Here is an 8193-nt window from a genome sequence, read left to right on the forward strand (position 1 = left end):
ATAACCAAACACTGAAAAGTGTTTTCCAATTCATTTTCCATAACACTACCAAACATCGGAAAATACTTTACTTTTCAGGAATTTATTTTCCCTGGAATTCATTTTCTCGGAATTCACTTTCCCCGGAATTCACTTTCCAAAAGGAAACAACTTTCCTGCAAACAAATAGGGCCTAATTGTAAAATGAAACTCCTGACTAGAAAATATGAAGTCACAAGTGACATAATGTATAGCATGACTAAAAACAAAATATTTTAGATTTTAAGGTTATAATCCTAATATATATATAGATATAGATAGATAGATAGAGAGAGAGAGAGAGAGAGAGAGAGGAAATTAACTAGAAGAAATTATCTTCTAAATCTAATTTAAAAGTTTTCCGGATCTTGGCTGGTTTATTACAGCGACACGATCTTCCTATAGACTAGGCCTATAAAGTTTTCTAAGGAAATATGAGCTCGATTTAGTAATTGAATCTGAAATTATAATTATTTTTATCAAAATATATATTTTACGTGTTCCTTTTTTGCAATGAGCTTCATTATCTATCTTATCCATAAACATATTCCTAACACATTCCATATATATCAACAATTAGTTATATATATAAAAGACTACAAGTAAAATATCATAAATGTTGTCGAAAATTGTGATAAGTTAATAAATTAAACCTTTAAATTACCAACTTAATTTGATAAAAAAATTAGTTTGAGTATGCGAAAAACTGAGTAACTTGATTATTTAAATTAAAGAAGAAAAAAGCAAGGATTAAGAAGTTGAGGATAAAAAAAATAAGAAAAGACTAGAATATATTGCACAGCAACTTTAATGAACTGTCTCAATAATTGCATGCCAGCTAGCCTCGAACATTCAATTTCGTCTGGTTATAGATGTGTGAACATAATTATTTAACCAAATTAATATGAAGAATAGAGTATATAAATTGTTTTTTCCCCGTGCAAATATAACGTGAGCTAATAAATAAATATTAATTATAAGGGATAATGTTTAAGTGACGAGTTCTTAAATTTATTTATTAAAAATAACTAGTTTAAATGCTACAAGACTTAAAATTATTAGAAGTTTACTTAATTTTATAAATTTTAGAGATTAATCAATACACAAGTTGATCTAAACACTTTTTTACGTATATATGAAATGGTAAACTGTTTCTAATTAATTAAAAATTCTTCAAGTAGAATATGATATGACCATAACATTTTATCTTTGATTTATTGCACAAGACAGACATGCACAAGTCTAAACCAGTCCTGTCTACTCCTATGTGTTCCACAATCAAACTCTCTGCTATCGATCGGCCTTCATTTGAGGACCCTCCAGTACCTTTCCTTTACCCGGTCTGATTTTTCCTTTGCCATCAACAAAGTCTATCAGTTCATGCATTATCCACGTGTCTCTCTCATTGGCAGGCTGTCAAGCGTATTTTACGCTATCTCCATCACACGTCTATCCTTGGTCTCTACTTTTCCTCATCGTCTTCGTTTATACTTCCTGCCTTCTCAGATGCCGATTGGGCAGGGTGTCCAGATGACCGCAAATCAACTCAACGGGTGCTTTTTGTGTCTATTTTGGCTCGCGCCTCATTTCTTGGGGCTCTAAGAAGCAACCCACCATAGCTAGATCTTCAACAGAGGCTGAATACAAGGTAGTGGCGATCACCACCTGTGAAATCCTTTGGATTCAGTCGCTGTTAAAAGAATTAGTTATCTTCTTAGCTGATCCACCACCTTCTTTGTGGTGAGACAATTTAGGTGCTACTTATCCGTCCGTCAATCCTGTATTACATTCTAGAACTAAACATGCTGAACTTGGTTTTCATTTTGTAAGAGAAAGGGTGCAGCTAAAACACTTGAAGTTGCATTTGTTTCAAGCAAAGATCAAGTGGCAGACATCCTGACAAGGCCACTATATCTCCGATTCGATTCAACCTACTTCGCTCAGCTCTTACTATCTCCCCGTGCAACTTCACTCGAGGGGGACCATTGAGGCCTGGACCATGCCAGCACCAATTCAACATGCCAGGACTCCTGTGGATGAAAATAACAGAATCCCATTTATGTGATCCTCTAGAATTGTTGTGCACATCAGAAAATGATGGGTTGTACAGCTGAGATTTAATCTTGTAATTGTTTGTTATGATTTGGTCATGTAATGTTGTCTATAAATGCTCACTATTCCAGCTCCATTATATGAAAGGAAAAAAAGTTGGAGAAAATACTTTTAGGAAATCTCTCTCCTTTCTGGCATTTTGTCAAACATGTTTCGTGTGTAGACGGTGAAGAAAAATCCAAGGAAATCACGTTCAATTTCATTTCGTTTAAAGAATCACTAATGGACAGGACGGTGGATAGCTAGCAACTTCACTTTGTAAAGAGACATTAAAAAAACACCAATAATTCTGACCGTTATAAGGTCAAGATTAGACATCCATGGATAACTACAAAACCTTTCATCTTAACTATAATATTTGCCAATTGTTGAGGACTAACCACTCCGGTTTCAACGAACAAGACACCGACGTTGTGGAAAATATGGTGCAAGGACAGAAGCCGTGCGTGTAGCACATGGTTTGAGGTGATTGTGATTTTTAAGTTCATTGTTCAAGAACAGAATAAAGAAAAGCAAGCCCTTGTAATAGTCACCTCCATGATTAAATCACATGGTCTAGGTAACAACTAGATAAGATAGCCACATTAACAAAATGTGGATGCTGATTAAATTACTTAATTTGATAAAAGTGATTAAAACAAATAATAAATCAAATTTAAGAGCTTTAGGGGTAGAGACACAGACCCATACTGTAAACTATATAAGTATATAAATGGAGACGATGTAAGATGGCCTAGCCACCACATTTTAATTAGGAAACTAAGCCCAATTAGGCCTATCTTATTATTATTTTACTTATTCTATTTGGGTCTATCTTATTATTATTTTATTTATTTAAAATTATTTATGTTAAACAGTTTGATTTGATGGGCCAAGCCCAATAACGAGATGTTTTAGGGTTTACTATTTATATGTTTCTATGTCATTTTGTGAGACAGTTTTGATGATTAATGAAAATATTACAGACTTTGTATACCTCCAATCCCCTTTGTTCTTACAATTAAACGATCGATATGTTATGCTTAACCCTAGATTGATAAAAAAGAAAAAAAAATGTATTGTTCTGATTACAAAAAAAAATGCTCATCATCCATGACTGTAATTGGGTTTTCCATCAACGGCGTCAAAAAAATTGCTCATCATCCATTACTGTAATTGGGTTTTCCATCAACGGCGTCTCAGTCACTCATAATGGCAGACTCACCATCGAAAAGACACACAAATCAGTTTAGGGATCCACGTCAATTTGCTACCTCCGACACAGACCAACGGCAACCACTAGATTAACACCGCAAGAGACATTAGTGGATCTCCGGCTTCAGCAGCCAAACCAGCAGTACAAACCACCAGCCACATCCACTTACAAACCTATCACCGCTAGTACCGACTAATGTTTGCTCCCAGTAAAGGCATCGCCTTAGCTAGTGTCATCCTCTTCAGCGCCAGCGATTGAGCTTTAGTTGGCACCGTCCATAGTATAATCGCCATTTGTCATCCGCCATTAGCAACAAATAAAGTAGTAGAACCGGCCAGCGACAACCACCACCCTCAACAAACTGCAGTTGTCCTCACTTTCAATAGCCATGTCGTGCCGCCAACAACAACAAGTAAGGAGGTAGGGAAAAAGGAAACAAAAGCTGGTAAAATAAATAACCCAGCCACATAATCACCATGTCAGACATCCGTTTCATCTGCCATGACATCAATTCCTACCAAATCACCATGTCAGACATCCATTTCATCTGCCATGACATCAATTCCTACCACATTAGCATCGTTTTCCACATCAACAATTCCTACCACATTAACATATCCTACCATGTCATCTGTCTCTCTAGCTTATCCTACCATGTCATCTGCCACGTAATCCTTCACTACCGCATCATCCGGTCATAATTTTTTTACCCATTGAAAATCTTCATTCCTCGTATGCTTTTACATTTGTTAACCAAGATTTAACATTAATATTATTCTTTGTGCTTGCCCATAACTAAATTACATAAGTCGCATTTAAATTGAATTACCTTTATTTTGAGCCACTGAAGATCTAATCCTCTTAATTAATTATGGTAGTGGGAAAACTGAAACATTGTATTTGGAATACTTATGTGCATTAAAAGGACTTACATTGCTTGCTTACACATTTTCCTAGTTAATCTGTCATTATTTAGTTTCAGAGATAATAATAAATAAATATTTATTTATTTAAATAATAACAACAACAACAACAATAATTTTTTATTAGCTATAATTTTATTTTGCATTTTTATTTGCAAGTATTATTTGTGATCTCAATCTCAGGATTAATTTTTACATGCATTTACATAGTGGTCGTCTAGTACACAATCTAGAAGTCATAGCTACTATGGACCAGAACTCTAGTAAAGTTCTTAGAGATATTTAAGAACAATTACAACTTACACAAACAGAAATGAGCAACATGTCCAATCAATATTATTTGTGATCTCAATCTCAGGATTAATTTTTACATGCATTTACATAGTGGTCGTCTAGTACACAATCTAGAAGTCATAGCTACTATGGACCAGAACTCTAGTAAAGTTCTTAGAGATATTTAAGAACAATTACAACTTACACAAACAGAAATGAGCAACATGTCCAATCAATAGAACAACCTTTCTAGGAGGATGAAGTCCATAGAAACTTTGTAAGTAAGACAGTCTAATGAGAGTGAACACTTTAGTGACAGCATAGGAATCCTCAAAGACCAGTTCCTCATAGGAACCGCCAATGTAACCATCATCGAGGTCACAGTGACTTTGAAGACCCTAACGATAGTGAGCAATTCAATGATTACCATCAAAGACCAGTTCATTTTAGGAACCATTAATACAACCATAATCAAGGTCATCATGACTATGGTGAGTAATAAGGCATATCAAAGTAGAAGCCCTGACTTGTGGATCTTTGATAAATGGATCCTTGACATGAATTAATTCTTTGACTATTATAATTTATCAGAGAATAGAAGGGTATGATTTGCAAAGATGAAACTTAGTGGAACCGCTCAACTCTATTAAAAAAGTGTAAAAGAGTTTTTGGATAGGAAAGGTCAACCTCCTATCACTAATTGGGTTGAAATAAAGATTAAGTTAGAAGAAAAGTATTTACCTCGTTCTTATAGAGGAAATCTTTTGAATTAGTGGAATAACTTGAGACAAGGAGGCAAGTTTGCCAATGAATATGTGGCATAATTTAATAAGTATAAAATAAGGTGTGTAGTTAGAGAGGATGAAGTGGTGACCCTAAATAGATTTTAAAGAGGCTTAAATGATGACCTTAGAAGGAAGGTTGTGCTTAAAGGTGTGTCCACCCTTGATAATGCTTATACCCTAATATTAAATTATAACTTGGTCACAAAAAGCCAATGGACTAGACGTCAAGACAGTAGTAGTACCTCTTCTAGATCCCAACTTGGTAGTAATAACTCCATATTATAATAGGAATTGGCATATGATTCTTCCTACGGCCTAGTTTGCCTATAATAGCTCTATCAATAGGTCAATAGGCATAAGTCCATTTGAAGTTGTACATGGTTACAAGCCTAAAAAGCCTTTAGACCTTCTTCCCATGTCCTTTCATGCTAAAGTATTTGAGTCAGTCGAGTTGTTTGCACGTAGAATTTAGGATTTGTATATTGAAATCACTAAACATATTTAAGCAAGTAATGTGTAATACAAACTTCAAGTTGATTTACATAAGTGACATAATGAGTTTAATATAAGAGACTATGTTATGATACGGATTAGACCCGAGCAGTTTCCTTCGTGAGCTAATAAAAAATTGCATGCATGCAGTGCCAAGCCTTTTAAAGTGCTACAATGGGTTGGTCCAAATGCTTATGTTCTTGATTTACCACATGATTTTGGTATTAGCTCTACATTTAACATTGAGGATCTAGTTGCATACCATAAGTCACTTCCTATTCCAAATGATCCATTTGAGATACCACTTAACTCCCCCCTAATGATCCTATTAAAACCTCTATCCCTTTCACCTTATTGATCCTATTTTAGATGAACAAGTTGTGTTTAAAAGGAATGGTGAAGTTTAATGGTTTTTAGTTCGCTGGGTAGGTCGACCTGACTTAGATTGCATTTGGACTACTAGAGATACTTTGCAGTAGCTTGATCCAGATCTTTAGGAGTACTATCAAAGTCAACCAATGCTACACTCAATGGGGTTCAATTCCTCTAACCCTGGGAGAGTTGGTGGGGACACCAGACCAACATCACAAACTACACGAGTATATGGACAGAAATAACACAGGATGGTCTAGCATGTCACCCTTTGGTTGAGCGATTAAATTTATTTGGGTCTATCTCATTATTATTTTATTTAGCCCATTTGTACCTATCTTATTGTTATTTTATTTATTTAAAATTATTTATGTTAAATAGTTTGATTTGATGGGCCGAGCCCAATAGCGAGATGTTTTTGGGTTTACTTTTTATTTCCTCCTTTATCATTTTGTCAGGTAGTTTTAATGATTATTTGCAGACTTTGCATACCTCTAATCCCCTTTCTTTTCTTTCTTTTCTTTCACTTCTTAGTTTCTTCTCTAAAAGCTTCATTTTTTTTTAATTCTTATTATTTATTATCTACATCGCTCTACATTGGCAAAAACTAGTTCAACTTTTTTATGTCAGCATTTGTGGAATTTCCCATTATATGTTCCATTCTTAGACGCTTAATTCAACGTGTTTTCATTGCAAATATAGAATATTTTTGTTTGGGTTGAATTCAAAGAGAATTAATTTCAAAATAATAATAATAATAATAATAATAATTAAAAAAAATGAATGCAATTAGGGTGGATGAGACATGTCTAGTATCTTTCTTGTTTCAAAATTAAAGAGATTTATTATAAAACTATTACATATAATTTTATTTTGTTTTTGTTTTTGTTCATCTAATCAATTTTTTTTTTCATTTTTTTAACTAAAATATTAACCAAATACAACTTATATGTTTGTAAAATTAACTCAAATGAAGCCAATATTTAACTATCATTCAGTTGCTTATTTTAATGATGTATATTATCTAACAAATAGATTCAACTTAAAAAAAAAAAAAACTTTGTCATACCTAACATCAGGACGACCTTTAAAAATAATAAAAAAGAAAAAATGAATAGATATATAGTATCTTGTTTTTAAAGTGAAAGGTTTTATTTAAAAAGTTGTCACCTTAGTATTATGATTACTAAAAACCCTAACTAATTAACAAAGATTATGTAGTGTGAAACTAGTTAGGCAAAAGAGAATATACTATCACCCTTAAAGCATCCTACCTGAGGCAAGTTGCATAATTGATTTTATCTTAAATTGTTAAGAATCTATTATATGATACTATTAATAATCTGTCTATAATATTCTTGACTCTAGCGTTGATGAATATTAAACTATAAATACTTTTAACTTTGACGTTGATACATATATATTATATGAAAAAAAATATGATATTTCTAACTTTAACTTTATTGAATATTGAGGTCTAAAATAATTTTTAATTCTAGTGGCAATATTCCTAACTCTAACTTCATCAAATATTGAGAGTACTTCTAATTTTTGTATTAATAAATATGAATATTCTTAAGTATAATGTCAGTGAATAAATAAGTAAAATTTAAATAAAAGATTTTTTATTTAGAAAAAATGATCGAGAATTATGTTATTATTTGGATTGTTCAAGATAGCGGCTCACCATGAGTATATTTACTTCAAACAAGGGAAACAAATATATATTTTTTAATTTAGAAAGACTAGGTAAATGGTTTTTTTCATGTGGAGTGAAATAATAGGTTAACTGGCATCACAGATATCAAAAGCCAACATAAAAAGCATTCCAAACAAAAGTGGGGCCGTTAATTCATGTGTAAATATTCCCTCCCAAGCAAAGAAACTTATGATAACAAGCCTTTCAACTTTTTTTGAACAAAATTAAAACATCAGACTCAGCTAAACAAAACAGATATCCTCCTCATGAACTATATGCTATACTGTCTAGAATTCAGACCTGGGGGGGGGGGGGGGGGGAAAA

General features: G+C 33.1%; 1 long non-coding RNA gene across 1 annotated transcript; it reads left to right on the plus strand.

Annotated features, from left to right (window-relative positions):
• The first annotated feature begins 1192 nt into the window (after positions 1-1192).
• On the plus strand, positions 1193-2196 carry LOC105110790 (uncharacterized). The gene is made up of 2 exons (XR_839531.1): positions 1193-1669; positions 1851-2196. It is a non-coding gene; the product is annotated as an uncharacterized LOC105110790 (long non-coding RNA).
• Positions 2197-8193: the final 5997 nt, after the last annotated feature.

This window comes from Populus euphratica, unplaced genomic scaffold, assembly GCF_000495115.2.
Source record: "Populus euphratica unplaced genomic scaffold, PopEup_1.0 scaffold379.1, whole genome shotgun sequence".
Classification (NCBI taxonomy): Eukaryota; Viridiplantae; Streptophyta; class Magnoliopsida; order Malpighiales; family Salicaceae; genus Populus; species Populus euphratica.